Source organism: Podarcis tiliguerta, assembly GCF_965153285.1.
Source record: "Podarcis tiliguerta genome assembly, chromosome: 11".
In the NCBI taxonomy this organism is placed as follows: Eukaryota; Metazoa; Chordata; class Lepidosauria; order Squamata; family Lacertidae; genus Podarcis; species Podarcis tiliguerta.
Genome location: NC_139544.1, coordinates 53167305 through 53180701, shown reverse-complemented (window position 1 = coordinate 53180701; position 13397 = coordinate 53167305).

Sequence of the window (13397 nt, the reverse complement as noted above, 5' to 3'; positions counted from 1 at the left end):
TTAGGAAGAACTTCCTGACAGTAAGAGCTGTTCAACAGTGGAATTTGCTGCCAAGGAGTGTGGTGGAGTCTCCTTCTTTGGAGGTCTTTAAGCAGAGGCTTGACAACCATATGTCAGGAGTGCTCTGATGGTGTTTCCTGCTTGGCAGGGGGTTGGACTCAATGGCCCTTGTGGTCTCTTCCAACTCTATGATTCTATGATTAATTGAATTGCAGACCTTCAACCTCTTTCACATAATGTATTAGAAAATTTGGGCTTCGATGTTTGACATAAAGACTTAGAAAGCTCTCTTGGGTCGTGGACTTCATGTGCTTTATTAGTTTTTTCCAGGGTGGGAAGGGCATTGAGCTCAAAACCTAGTAGGATGGTCTGAATAGGTATTATGTGAACAGACCTTTCCTTACCTCTTGGGAACAACCCTTATGAATAATAGGAGCTATAAAGTCCTTTCCATCATTCTGTAATCCAGCTTTCCTTTTACGCTTCAGGGCATTGCAAAACACTTGAACACCGTATGTGCAAATAACTGCAACATTGCCAACATAATTGTCCTTCGATTTATAGGTTCTTTCCTGGAGCAGCCATCTCTAAGCTCATCTTCTCTTGATTAAGAAATAATGGTAAACAAAAGCTGTTGCTACACCATGTTTTCCCAGCCACTCAGAAATTTTCTTCTTCTGCAATATAGAACTCAAAATGTTTTGCAACTCTGAACTTTCATGTTCTTGGCTGAATATTAGTCTGCCTTATACTTCCAGACCTGTAGCTACTTCTGCTAGCAAGGGGCTGTTCACCGCCTTATAATTACTGAAGATTTATCTTTGGTGTTTTCCCAGTTGTATTCCCTGTTCCTTATCATGCAGGGGGATCTGAAGTGGGATCTGTTTTGCACATAGGCTTCTCAGGGCTTTGCCTAATGCAGGCATGTGTGTGTGTGTGTCTCCTCAGAACTTGCCATAAGTCTCAGAACTTGCCATGAAAACGTAAGGGCCTGCTGAATCAGGCCAATGGTCCATTGGAAGTGAGGTGAGTTCAGTGGCGTAGCGTGGGGGGTGCAGGGGGGCCGGCTGCACCGGGCGCAACATCTGGGGGGGGGGCGCGCTCGCACTCGCAGCTCTCTGCCCCTACCTGGCTCACTCTCTCTCTCTCTCACTGCAGTGCTGGCTGTGCGAATCCGAGCCGCCGGGTCGCCGCCCACTGTGGAGGGGAGGGTGCCAGGCGTGAGGTGTGGTGCGGAGAGAGAGCGAGGGACTATCTGGGAGAGGGACAGTGCAGCGGGGGGGGGGGGGGGCGCAAATTACTTGCCTTGCCCCGGGTTAGGGGGCACAAATTACTTGCCTTGCCCCGGGTGCTGACAACCCACGCTACGCCACTGGGTGAGTTGACTGCCTCAGGCAACAGATCCCAATGTCAATCTTTCTTTGCCCCTTGTTCCTGATGTAGATCTTCCCTCGCCCCTTCTTACCTGACAGCGACAGGGAACACCATTTTGGGATCTGCCTCAGGTGCCAACATGTCTTGAGTCAGTCCGGCTTGAAGCATCCGGTGATGTAGAGATGGACTGTTCTTCTGACAACCTGCTCAGCCTTACCATACCCCAGCCAGCCAGGACCTTCCCCCAGGTAGAATTCCTCCCCAATTTCTCCACCGCTTCCTTCTCATCACTTGGCCACTCTCTCCACAATGTCTCCACAGGACTCTTGACAGTATATGTCCTGTGACTGTATACACAAACCCTCATGGTTCCATTAATCTGAGGCTGTGTACATGTTACTGTTTACTCTGGCCCCACTGCTGGTTTTTTTATTTTGAGTATTTTTATTAAACAATTTCAACATAACAAATTGTCAATCCAAGTAATCAATTACATTATTTTTCCCCTCCCCCCCCTCTGCCCACCACCAAAGACTTCCTCAGCTCCCCTCTCTGATTTCTTTGCACATATTGTTCTCCGCATGTTATAAAATTGTACATACCCTTGCCTTATCTATCATGTATTCAACTAATAAATTTGTGGATGTTTATTCAAAACCTGCCAAGGAGTCCAGTTCATTTTGTTGTCTTTTTAGGTAATTTGTAAAAAGTTCCCATTCTTCCTTAAAGTCACAGTTGTCCTTATCACGCAGTTTGTATGTGAATTTAGCCAATTCCGCATATCTCATCAGTTTTTCTTGCCACTGTTCTTTTGTTGGGATTTCATCATTCTTCCATCCTTATACTAGCAAGACTCTTGCCGCTGTTGTAGCACACATAAATAAGTTCTTTGTTTTTCTTGGCAGGTCTTGTCCTACAATCCCTAACAAAAATGCATCTGGTTTTTTTTTACAAATGTCATTTTAAACATTTTTTCCCCAATTCATTATATATCATTTCCCAATTTTTTTTTAACTTCTCTACATTTCCACCACATATGATAAAAAGTCCCTTCTTTTTCTCTACATTTCCAACATATGTTTGACCCAGTTTTGTACATTTTTGCTATTACTGGTGTGATATACCATCTGTACATAATTTTCGTATAGTTTTCTTTCAAAAAGCGTGTTCTCCCTAACAGAGAGCACGTGTTGCGGTTGGGGAAAACAAGCCACCCTGTTTTTTGCTGGGCAGATTTTGGATAAACCCAAGCCATTAAGTGGTTAATGGTGTTGCTGGGGATTTTTGCTTGTTGCCAATTTTGAAGGAGGAACCAGAGTTTTTAAATACAGGTCGCCCAACACTGGGCGTCCCCTTGGCTGTTTTGCACCGGATCACCCGCCCACCCTCCCTTTAAGTGGTTAATGGTGTTGCTGGGGATTTTTGCTTGTTGCCAATTTTGAAGGAGGAACCAGAGTTTTTAAATACAGGTCGCCCAACACTGGGCGTCCCCTTGGCTGTTTTGCACCGGATCACCCGCCCACCCTCCCTTTAATGGGGGGGGGGGGTTTCTGATCACTTGACCTTGCTATTGCCTGTCATGGGGTCGTCTGCCTTGGAGCAGGGGCTCGGTAGGAATTTTGCCATCTGGCTGATTGGCTGGTGCCATTTGGTTTTCGCCTACCGCGTAGCAAATCGTCACAACTTGTAAGGTTGGCGGTTAGGCATTGGTTAAATTGGTGGTGGAGGGGTAAGTGCCTACCCCTCCAATGGTGGTGCGGAATGGGAATTCCGTTAAAGGAATCCAGGGGCTTGCCATTCTTTTCGTCCTGTCCCTGGCAGCGGATGTTGGGCCGTGCAAGCCCCACAGGAACATGAGGGTGAGGAGTGAGGGACTGTGGCCCAGCTTCATTTCCTCACCCAATACTTGTTTCCCACGCTGGCTTCCGTTGGAGTACGGAAGTCAGTTCTGTCCCTGGGCAAGGACAGATAGTCATAACCAATGCCTAAGCAACCACTCACATTTTTTGTATTTTGAATAAAGTTCTGGCCAAAATCATGCCAAAAACCTAAACAAAAATTGACGTGTGATGTGTGACTTTTTTGGTGGGTGGCTTTGGGACTCAACACGCAAGAGAACAATCTGTAAATTTCAGATCTACTTTCCACAATTTTTCCCAGTCCTCAAATTGTATATTATGTCCTATATCTTGTGCCCATTTGATCATGACTGATACTATATGCTTTCTTCAGCAGCTTCACTTCTTCTTCTATAACTTCCTTTTGAAATCTGGAAATTGTATAACTGATCCCTTTCTTGTTATCTTCCTTATACATCTCATGTAATTGTCTCCCACTGCTGGTTTTTTAATGCATGTTCACATGATGCTACGGACGATCAAGGGGCAGCCCATAGTTTATTGTTAAATACTGTTGTTTCATGTGTTTTACCCCAGGCCAGCTTCGATCCAATTTGAGAACAGTAGTTGTATTCAGTATGCAGGTGGGTTGTCCTATGTGTCTGATGTCAGGGCAGGTGTTTAACATGGATGCGCACCCAAATTTTCACCCATCTGCCATCTTCCAGTGTCAAAATTAGGGCTGTATGAGATGATAACAATGATAATGGCGATTATGCACTGGGCTCCCAGTTCATTGTTAATACTCAGGGTGAAGATATTGTTTCTTATTTTGATTAAGCAAGCTTAAAATCACCCCTGACTTTAACTGTTAACAGCCTGGCAGCTGATCCAGTGGAGGTTTGCCCAAGGTGCTCATACTGGGTGTTGCTTTGAGTGACTATTACAGCTCTTATGTTAAGGAGCTTCCTTGAGCGCTCGATCTGTCATGGGATGTGTTGCCAGCCACCAGAGAGCAGTTTTCCAAGTGCTCTAGGTAAGGCTTAAGCCTTTTTGACATTGGATTGCAAGTGTCAGCAAAGCATTATAGTACGCCAACAAAATTAAAAGTTGGAAGAGGTACTCATGATACCAGCTAAGGATTAAAAGCAATAGTTATTTGGGGTTTACTTACAAAGCCCTGCAAACCACTTTGCTCAGGCCTTACAACACACTTGTAGGTTGCAACTCATAGGTTGGAAAGGGCTGCTATAGAACACCTCCCAGAATCCTTTGCAACACTTAACTGGGCTTCTTCCCCAGCTAAGACCATGTGGAAATGTTTCCGAAAAGTCAGAAGTTTGGAATCCACATATGTGGCCTCTAGGAAGTGGAGCAAGGGTGAAACTTGGGCATATTGTAAGGCTATGCAGCAGTATCTTTTAAATATTACAAAGGTTGTATGAACATAAAAAGAACGTTGAACTTTAAAAATAAACAAATGCCGGCTTGCCTACTCAGGATGGCCAGTGGCAGTAAATTCCAAAAGTTAATTATGTGTTGGGTGAAGAATTACTTCCTTATGGCTGTCCTGAGTTTGCTTCCAGCCAAATGACATTGGGTGACCTTGAGTCCTCTGCACTTTCTCTCACTCGTCATAATTATGCAAACCTCTTACTATGTCCTGTCTGATTCATTTCTTTCATTTGTAAAATAAAAAAGCTATAAATGCTTAAGCCCTGGGGGGGTCATCTACTTTTTTAGTTCCGTTCACAAATTTGCAGACCCTCCAAGTGCAAATCCTGGACAGTCCCAGTTTTACAGAACCCATTCTGGTCTCTGAGTTGATCCTGGAATGTTCCGCTTTCCCTTAAAAGGTAAAGGGACCCCTGACAATTGAGTCCAGTTGTGAATGACTCTGGGGTTGCGACGCTCATCTCTCTTTACAGGCCGAGGGAGCCGGCGTTTGTCTGCTTCCGCAGGCAGTTTTTCCGGGTCATGTGGCCAGCATGACTAAGCCACTTCTGGTGAAACCAGAGCAGCGCATGGAAACACCATTTACCTTCCCGCTGGAGCAGTACCTATTTATCTACTTGCACAGGCGTGCTTTCGAACTGTTAGGTTGACAGGTGCTGGGACCGAACAACGGGAGCTCACCCCGTCACAGGGATTCAAACCGACGACCTTTCAATTGGCAAGCCCAAGCAGCACAGTGGTTTAACCCACAGCACCACCTGCATCCCTCACTTTCCCTTAAAGTAAAGGTAAAGGGACCCCTGACCATTAGGTCCAGTCGTGGCCGACTCTGGGGTTGCGGCGCTCATCTCGCTTTATTGGCCGAGGGAGCCGGCGTACAGCTTCTGGGTCATGTGGACAGCATGACTAAGCTGCTTCTGGTGAAACCAGAGCAGCGCATGGAAACACCATTTACCTTCCCGCTGGAGCAGTACCTATTTATCTACTTGCACCGGCGTGCTTTCGAGCTGTTAGGTTGACAGGAGCTGGGACCAAACAATGGGAGCTCACCCCGTCGTGGGGATTCGAACCGACGACCTTTCGATCAGCAAGCCCAAGTAGCACAGTGGTTTAACCCACAGCGCCACCCGCGTTCCTCACTTTCCCTTAGGATGTCCCTATTTTCATCTGAGAAGTGTTGAAGGGGATGCATTTGGTCTTTGGCCACCACGCTGCTACCCACATCTTTCTCTCCCCCACCCCATAGATCAGCCTCTGTCCCGAGAGACAAAAACCGTGTGCCCACACTCATCTCGCCTTCCCCCCATGGTTTCTGGGTAAAAGTGAGATCTACAGCTGAACTAAGCTAAGCCGTGAAAAGCACATAGAGTTTTTAAGAGGAAGTTGGAAAGAGTGTCATTTCCCGAACTTCCTTTTTTAGCATCTCACAGGGCGCCACTGGAATTTGGGAGCCCAGACTGTCCAGGACTGGTTGTAAGAAAGCAGACTGGTGTGGCTGGTTGAAGACAGACTGGCATTGAAGGAGCGGTGCTCCATTTGCCTCCACCGGGAGTCTGTCATAGGGGGACTCAGGATAAAGGAAAGCCCTGGAGGTGTTTGGTTCCAAACTCTTTCCACTTGGTATTTTCCATGTTTCGTACTTAGCTGCAGTGGTTTTAAACAGTGGCGTAGCGTGGGTTGTCAGCACCCGGGGCAAGGCAAGTAATTTGCACCCCCTAACCCGTGGATTTGCGCCCCCTAACCCTAACCCCCAGATGTTGCGGCCGGTGCGGCCGGCCCCCCTGCACCCCCCACGCTACGCCACTGGTTTTGAAACCCTTTATGCTCCTCTGCTCGTTTTTTACATTTACCCTGCTTTTCTTCTGTTTCCTCCTGCTCTTACAACATTTTAAGATGCTTGAGCGTTTTATAGGATTCATGGCTTGCAATTATGCCGTGGATGAATTTCATGTTTTTAATCTGTTGTGAGCTGCCTTGGGAGGGTTGAAAGGTGGCCTGTAAATTTGGAAATAAATTGTGCATGGAGCCGTTTCCAAATCCCAGGAAGAATGACGCTGGTGACTCTGCTCTTTATTTCATCTAACTAACAAGGCGTCTGACATTTGGTCTTCTTGGTGGCTCTCATATTTCCTGCTGGTGAAATATGGGCCGACTCCTTGGGAGCCAATGCCCGTTGGAGTTTATAGATTAAATCTCAACTCAGACAGAGAGAGAGAGAGATACAGTGGTGCCCCGCAAGAAGAATGCCTCGCAAGACGGAAAACCCGCAAGACGAAAGGGTTTTCCGTTTTCAGAGGTGCTTCGCAGGACGAATTTCTCTATGGGCTTGCTTCGCAAGACGAAAATGTCTTGCGATTCCTGGGGGGTTTTTTTCGCTCCCCACCCCCTTTTTCTAAGGCACTAAGCTGCTAATAGCCTTTTAGCAGCTAATCCGCTAATCCCTTAAGCCTTTAATAGCCGCTAATAGCCGCTAAACCGCTAATAGCGCTAATCCGCTAATCCGCTAATGGGCTTGCTTCGCAAGACGAAAAAACCGCTAGACGAAGAGACTCACGGAATGGATTCTTTTCGTCTTGCGAGGCACCACTGTATTGTTTATTAAATTTGTATACAGTGGTACCTCGGGTTAAGAACTTAATTCATTCTGGAGGTCCATTCTTAACCTGAAACTGTTCTTAACCTGAGGTACCACTTTAGCTAATGGGGCCTCCCGCTGCCGCCACACAATTTCTGTTCTCATCCTGAGGCAAAGTTCTTAACCCGAAGTACTATTTCTGGGTTAGTGGAGTCTGTAACCTGAAGCATCTGTAACCTGAGGTACCACTGTACTGGCCTTCCTCTCCCCGGCCTCTCAGCAGCTTTCAATACCATCAGCCATGTTATCCTTCTGAGCAGTTGTCCGAGTTGGGGGTGGGTGGCACTGGGATGTGCTGCGCTCAGGGTGCTGGTGTGGCAGTGGCGTAGCGTGGGTTGTCAGCACCCGGGGCAAGGCAGGTAATTTGCGCCCCCTAACCCGTGGATTTGCGCCCCCTAACCCGTGGATTTGTGCCCCCATGGATGTTGCGCCCGGTGCGGCCGGCCCCCCCTGCACCCCCCACGCTACGCCACTGTGGTGTGGGGCCCTTGCTTCACTCCCGCCAACTGCCACATCGGCTGGCTGGACTACCCCCTGTGCGGGCAGGCGAGCAGGCAGTGTAGTGTGCCCCTGCTTGGTATTTCCTAATACTTTGTCCAGATTTTCCCAATACTTTGTCCAGATTTTTAGCTCTGGAAATATAGCAACCCTATGAAGTTATCCAGTTTTCTTGAGTACATTGCTAGCAATATGCTGATAATACACAGCTCTACTTCTCCCTTACCTCTGCAGGTGTGGCAGTGGAAGTGTTGGATTGTTGTCTTGCCTTGATAACAGACTGGATGAGAGCCAATAAAGTGAAGGTCAATCCAGATAAGACTGAGGCACTGTTAGTGGGTGGTTCCCTAGATCAGATGCCTGGGACGTCGCCTGTTCTTGATGCAGTTACAGGTGGCACTGTGTTCTAAACCACTGAGCCTCTTGGGCTTTGTCGATCAGAAGGTTGGCGGTTCGAATCCCCATGACAGGATGAGCTCCCGTTGCTCAGTCCCAGCTTCTGCCAACCTAGCAGTTCAAAAGCAAGCCAGTGCAAGTAGATAAATATGCACCACTGCGGCAGGAAGGTAAACAGCGTTTCCGTGTGCTCTGATTTCCATCACAATGTTCCATTGAACCAGAAGCAGTTTAGCCCTGCTGACCACATGACCCAGAAAGCTGTCTGTGGACAAACACCAGCTCCCTCGGCCTGAAAGTGAGATGAGCGCCGCAGCCCCCCTTTGTCTGGACTTAACCACCCAGGGGTCTTTTACCTTTTTACCTTACACTCCTCAGGTACACAGCTCAGGGGTACTTCTGTATCCATTGCTGTCGCTTGAGGTTTAGGAGGCCTCGGTGGCACAGAGTGTCTTCCATTAGCTTTGTCTGGCGGCCCAGCTGTGTCCCTACCTGGACAGGAATAGCCTAACATCTGTTGTCTATGCTCCGGTAACCTCTAGGTTAGATTAGTGCAATGTATTATACATAGGGCTGACTCTGAAGACGGTTTGGGAACTTCAGCTGGTGCAGCGTTCAGTGACCAGGTTGCTCACCGATGGTTTGAGCAAATAATGCCAACCCTGGTCCAATTGCACTGGCTGTCAATTAGTTTCCAGGCCCAGTTCAAAGTGCTGGTTTTGACCTATAAAGCCTGAAATGGCTCAGGACTGCAGCACCTCAAAATCGCCTCTCCCCTTATGAACCCTTTGTTCATCATTTGAGTTCCTCCTTTGTGTGCCTCTTTGTGATGCCCTGTGAGCTTGATGGATAACTAGGCGTTCCTTCATCCATGCACAGATCGACAAATGAATGTGGGAAAAATCAATTTCTGCAAGCAATTTTTTTTTAATCAGTAAAATCATCATCAGTCCCCTACTCATCCCTTCAGATCTGACTTGAATACTGGTCGTCCCCCCCCCCCAAAAAAAAGAGGAGGGATAATAAATGAAAAATTCCAGTAACAAGTTCTCTTGCCTGTTAACAGCTTGTAGTTTAGCAAACACCGTGATTAATTTTAGTGGCAGATCATCCCTGGTGTCTATTAAAGCACAGACTCTCATTAACACTAAGTCAATATTATGGGGGACCCCTGTTGCTTAACGAGGCATTTACTGCCAGACTTGACAGACTGTCCCACTGACGGTGCCCAAGTAGTCGCTGAACGAATGGCTTTGCCCCCTCAGGCGCAGAGCCAGATCACCGGCTTTCCCTTTACTTCATACAAGGAGGCCACTATTGCAAGTTCGAGGAGAGCGCTGGATTGAAATATGGCCAGCATCATGGTGGCCCCACTGTTGTCAAGGTGAACAAAGCAGCTAGGCCTAAACAGACCAGAGCCAAAATACTGTCTTCGCCCTCAGAGAGCCGTTCCTTTAAGTACACACTGAATGGCAGCCAACGGCAGCTGCTCCAGCGAGCCTTGACAAATGCGAGCCACATCTGCTTACATCAGATGTCTGTACTAGCCCCGCTGAAGAGCTGCGGCCATTCCAGAGAGCCTGGCCATCTGCCCTGGAGTTGCCAGCTTTGAGTGGCATAGGATGCCCTCTTCTCTTGCCACCCCTCTCCGTCCTTCAAGGAGTTGAGGGCAGCCTACTCAGTCTCAATCATACAGCACCCCCTCCCCAGACCAGCATAAGACTATCAATGGCTACTAGAACATTTCCCAACCACAAGATGTAGGGATGGCCAACTTGGATGGCTTTGCGACCCCCAAGACAAGGCGGTAAATAACAATACAACCTTTAGAAGACACCGGAAGGCAGCCCTGTACAGGGAAGTTTTAAAATATTTTATTATGTTTTTATATATGTTTATGATGTTGTTGTTTGGTCGTGTCCGACTCTTCGTGACCCCATGGACCAGAGCACACCAGAGCAATCCTGTCTTCCACTGCCTCCTGCAGTTTGGTCAAACTCATGCTGGTAGCTTCGAGAACACTGTCCAACCATCTCGTCCTCTGTTGTTCCCTTCGTCATGTCTCCGACTCTTTGTGACCCCATGGACCAGAGCACACCAGAGCAATCCTGTCTTCCACTGCCTCCCGCAGTTTGGTCAAACTCATGCTGGTAGCTTCGAGAACACTGTCCAACCATCTCGTCCTCTGTCGTCCCCTTCTCCTTGTGCCCTCCATCTTTCCCAACATCAGGGTCTTTTCCAGGGAGTCTTCTCTTCTCATGAGTATTGGAGCCTCAGCTTCAGGTTCTGTCCTTCCAGTGAGCACTCAGGGCTGATTTCCTTCAGAATGGATACGTTTGATCTTCTTGCAGTCCATGGGACTCTCAAGAGTCTCCTCCAGCACCATAATTCAAAAGCATCCATTCTTTGGGGATCAGCCTTCTTTATGGTCCAGCTCTCACTTCCATACATCACTACTGGGAAAACCATAGCTTTAACTATACGGGCTAAACTATTATTTGTTAATAATAATAATAATAATAATAATAATAATAATAATAATAATAATTTTTTCTTTATACCCCGCCTTTCCCAGTTCAAAAACTGGGCTCAGGGTGGCTAACAACTAATTTAAAACACTTAATTATAAAAGCAGCATAAAATACAGTATAAAAACATGAATAACAATAAAATTCAAAGTTCAGAAATCAATTTAAGGGGAAATCCATCAAATAAGCATTAGATAATCACCAGGGCTAGCTGGCTGAATTAGTCCTACTTGAAGCAGCCCAGAATGGATGGGGCAACCTAGTCAGATGGGCAGGGTATAAATAATAAATTATTATTCTTATTCATCTTATTTTCATCAGAGAAATGTTGGAGGATATGCCAGGGCTGTACCATAGAATCATAGAATTGTAGAAGGGACACCAAGGGTCCTCCAGTCCAACCCCCTGCAGTGCAGGAAACTCTGCTAAAGCATCCATGACAGATGGCCATCCAACCTCTGCTTAAAATTCTCCAATGAAGGAGAGTCCACAACCACCCGAGAGAGACTGTTCCACTGTCGAACAGCTCATATTGAGAGCCAGTGTGGTGTAGTGGTTGAGAGCGGTGGACTTGTAATCTGGTGAACCGGGTTCGCTTCCCCGCCCCTCCACATGCAGCTGCTGGGTGACCTTGGGCCAGTCACACTCACCTCACAGAGTGTTTGTTGTGGGGGAAGAAGGGAAAGGAGAATGTTAGCCGCTTTGAGACTCCTTAAAGGGAGTGAAAGGCGGGATATCAAATCCAAACTCTTCTTCTTCTTCTTCTTCATATTGTCAGAATGTTTTTTTCCTGACGTTTAGTCAGAATCTCCTTTCTTGGAGCTTGAAGCCATTGAGCCTTCTCTTCCAGAGAAAACAAGCTTGCTCCATCTTCCATGTGACAGCCCTCGAGATATCTGAAGATGTACCACAATAAGTCCATACAATACTTAAGTCACATAATCTGGGGAAATGCTTTAGGACCAACTGGAATCCGGGCAACAGGTTTTGTTTTAGTTGCTCTCTTTTTCAATCATCATCGTTTGGGATTGCTTGTTTTAGGTCATCTGCCTTTTTCAACCGTGTAAAACAGACAAATCAATCTCCCGACCCAAGCCAGAATAATATTATACAAAGCAGGGAAAATATTATAATTGGAAGAACTCTTTTAAATACAAGAGTTCCTTTTAGTGAAGTCGTCCGATGGCTTACCTTGTAGCAACGCCATTTTTTTTTTTTAAGACAAGAGGTCTTGCAATATGGCTGGCAAAGTGGCAGAATGAAGTTCTTCTAGCTCTAGACAGAATCGGTGGGGTGAGTAAACCATGTGAGATCGATACTGCAGGAAGTCTTGTTTGGATGCAGCGGTGTGAAAACAAAGAAGCATGTTAAAATAAGTTTATCCATGGAATGTTACCAGTCCATTATTCTATTATGGCCAGCATCAGAGGCACTGTTCTGCTATAGACATGACAGCGTATCCCACCCCCAATGTACACCATTGTGATTTTGTGCAAGGTGTTGAAGAACAGTATGGATGCATGTATGAAAAATCATTGCAATAATAATACTTTAAAATTCTTTCAGCATGGCTAACTGCTCTTCGCAATTCCCAAATTTAAGGCTTTGCAGTTGTAGGGTTTTGAAGAAGGAAGCCCTGTTACTTGAACATTGAGCACACCAGTGCAAGTAGATAAATAGGTACTGCTGTGGTGGGAAGGTAAATGGCGTTTCCATGCGCTCCGACTTCCGTCATGGTGTTCTGTTGCGCCAGAAGCAGTTTAGTCATGCTGGCCACATGACCTGGAAAGTTGTCTGTGGACAAAATGCCGGCTCCCTTGGCCTGAAAGCGGGATGAGCGCCACAACCCCATAGTCGCCTTTGACTGGACTTAACAGACCAGGGGTCTTTTTTTACCTACCCTTGATTAGGTTTGATCCAGCAGGGATCACCTGATGTTTTGTGACAGGGATGCCACTGAGACAGGGATGCGCAAAGCAGAAAAATACCAGCTGATCTTGAGCAAGGCAGCCAAGCCATATGCCACATGCAAAGTGGTTAAGGTCTCCGATCAGCTTGACTCAAGGAAGGAAGGGGGGGGGGAATCCTTATTGCACCAAACTAAATATGGCAAAGAGTCAGTTGGGTCAAAGCTCACTCAGTGTTAAAGGTAAAGGGACCCCTGACCATTAGGTCCAGTCGTGGCCGACTCTGGGGTTGCGGCGCTCATCTCGCTTTATTGGCTGAGGGAGCCAGCGTACAGCTTCCGGGTCATGGGGCCAACATGACTAAGCCGCTTCTGGCGAACAAGAGCAGCGCATGGAAACGCCGTTTACCTTCCTGCCGGAGCGGTACCTATTTATCTACTTGCACTTTGGCGTGCTTTCGAACTGCTAGGTTGGCAGGAGCTGGGACCGAGCAACGGGAGCTCACCCCGTCGCGGGGATTTGAACCGCCGACCTTCTGATCAGCAAGTCCTAGGCTCTGTGGTTTAACCCACAGCGCCACCCGCGTCCCCACTCAGCGTTCCCCCCCCCCCCAAATAAAGTAACATTAGGTGCCCCTTCAGCTCATGTCCTGTGGAAGGCTGTCATTCGCCACAGGAACAGGGAAATAAAAAGTTCACATTGAGGGGGAAACCCTCTGTTTCCATAGTACAGGTCGGAAATGAAGGACACTTCCCATATGGATGCA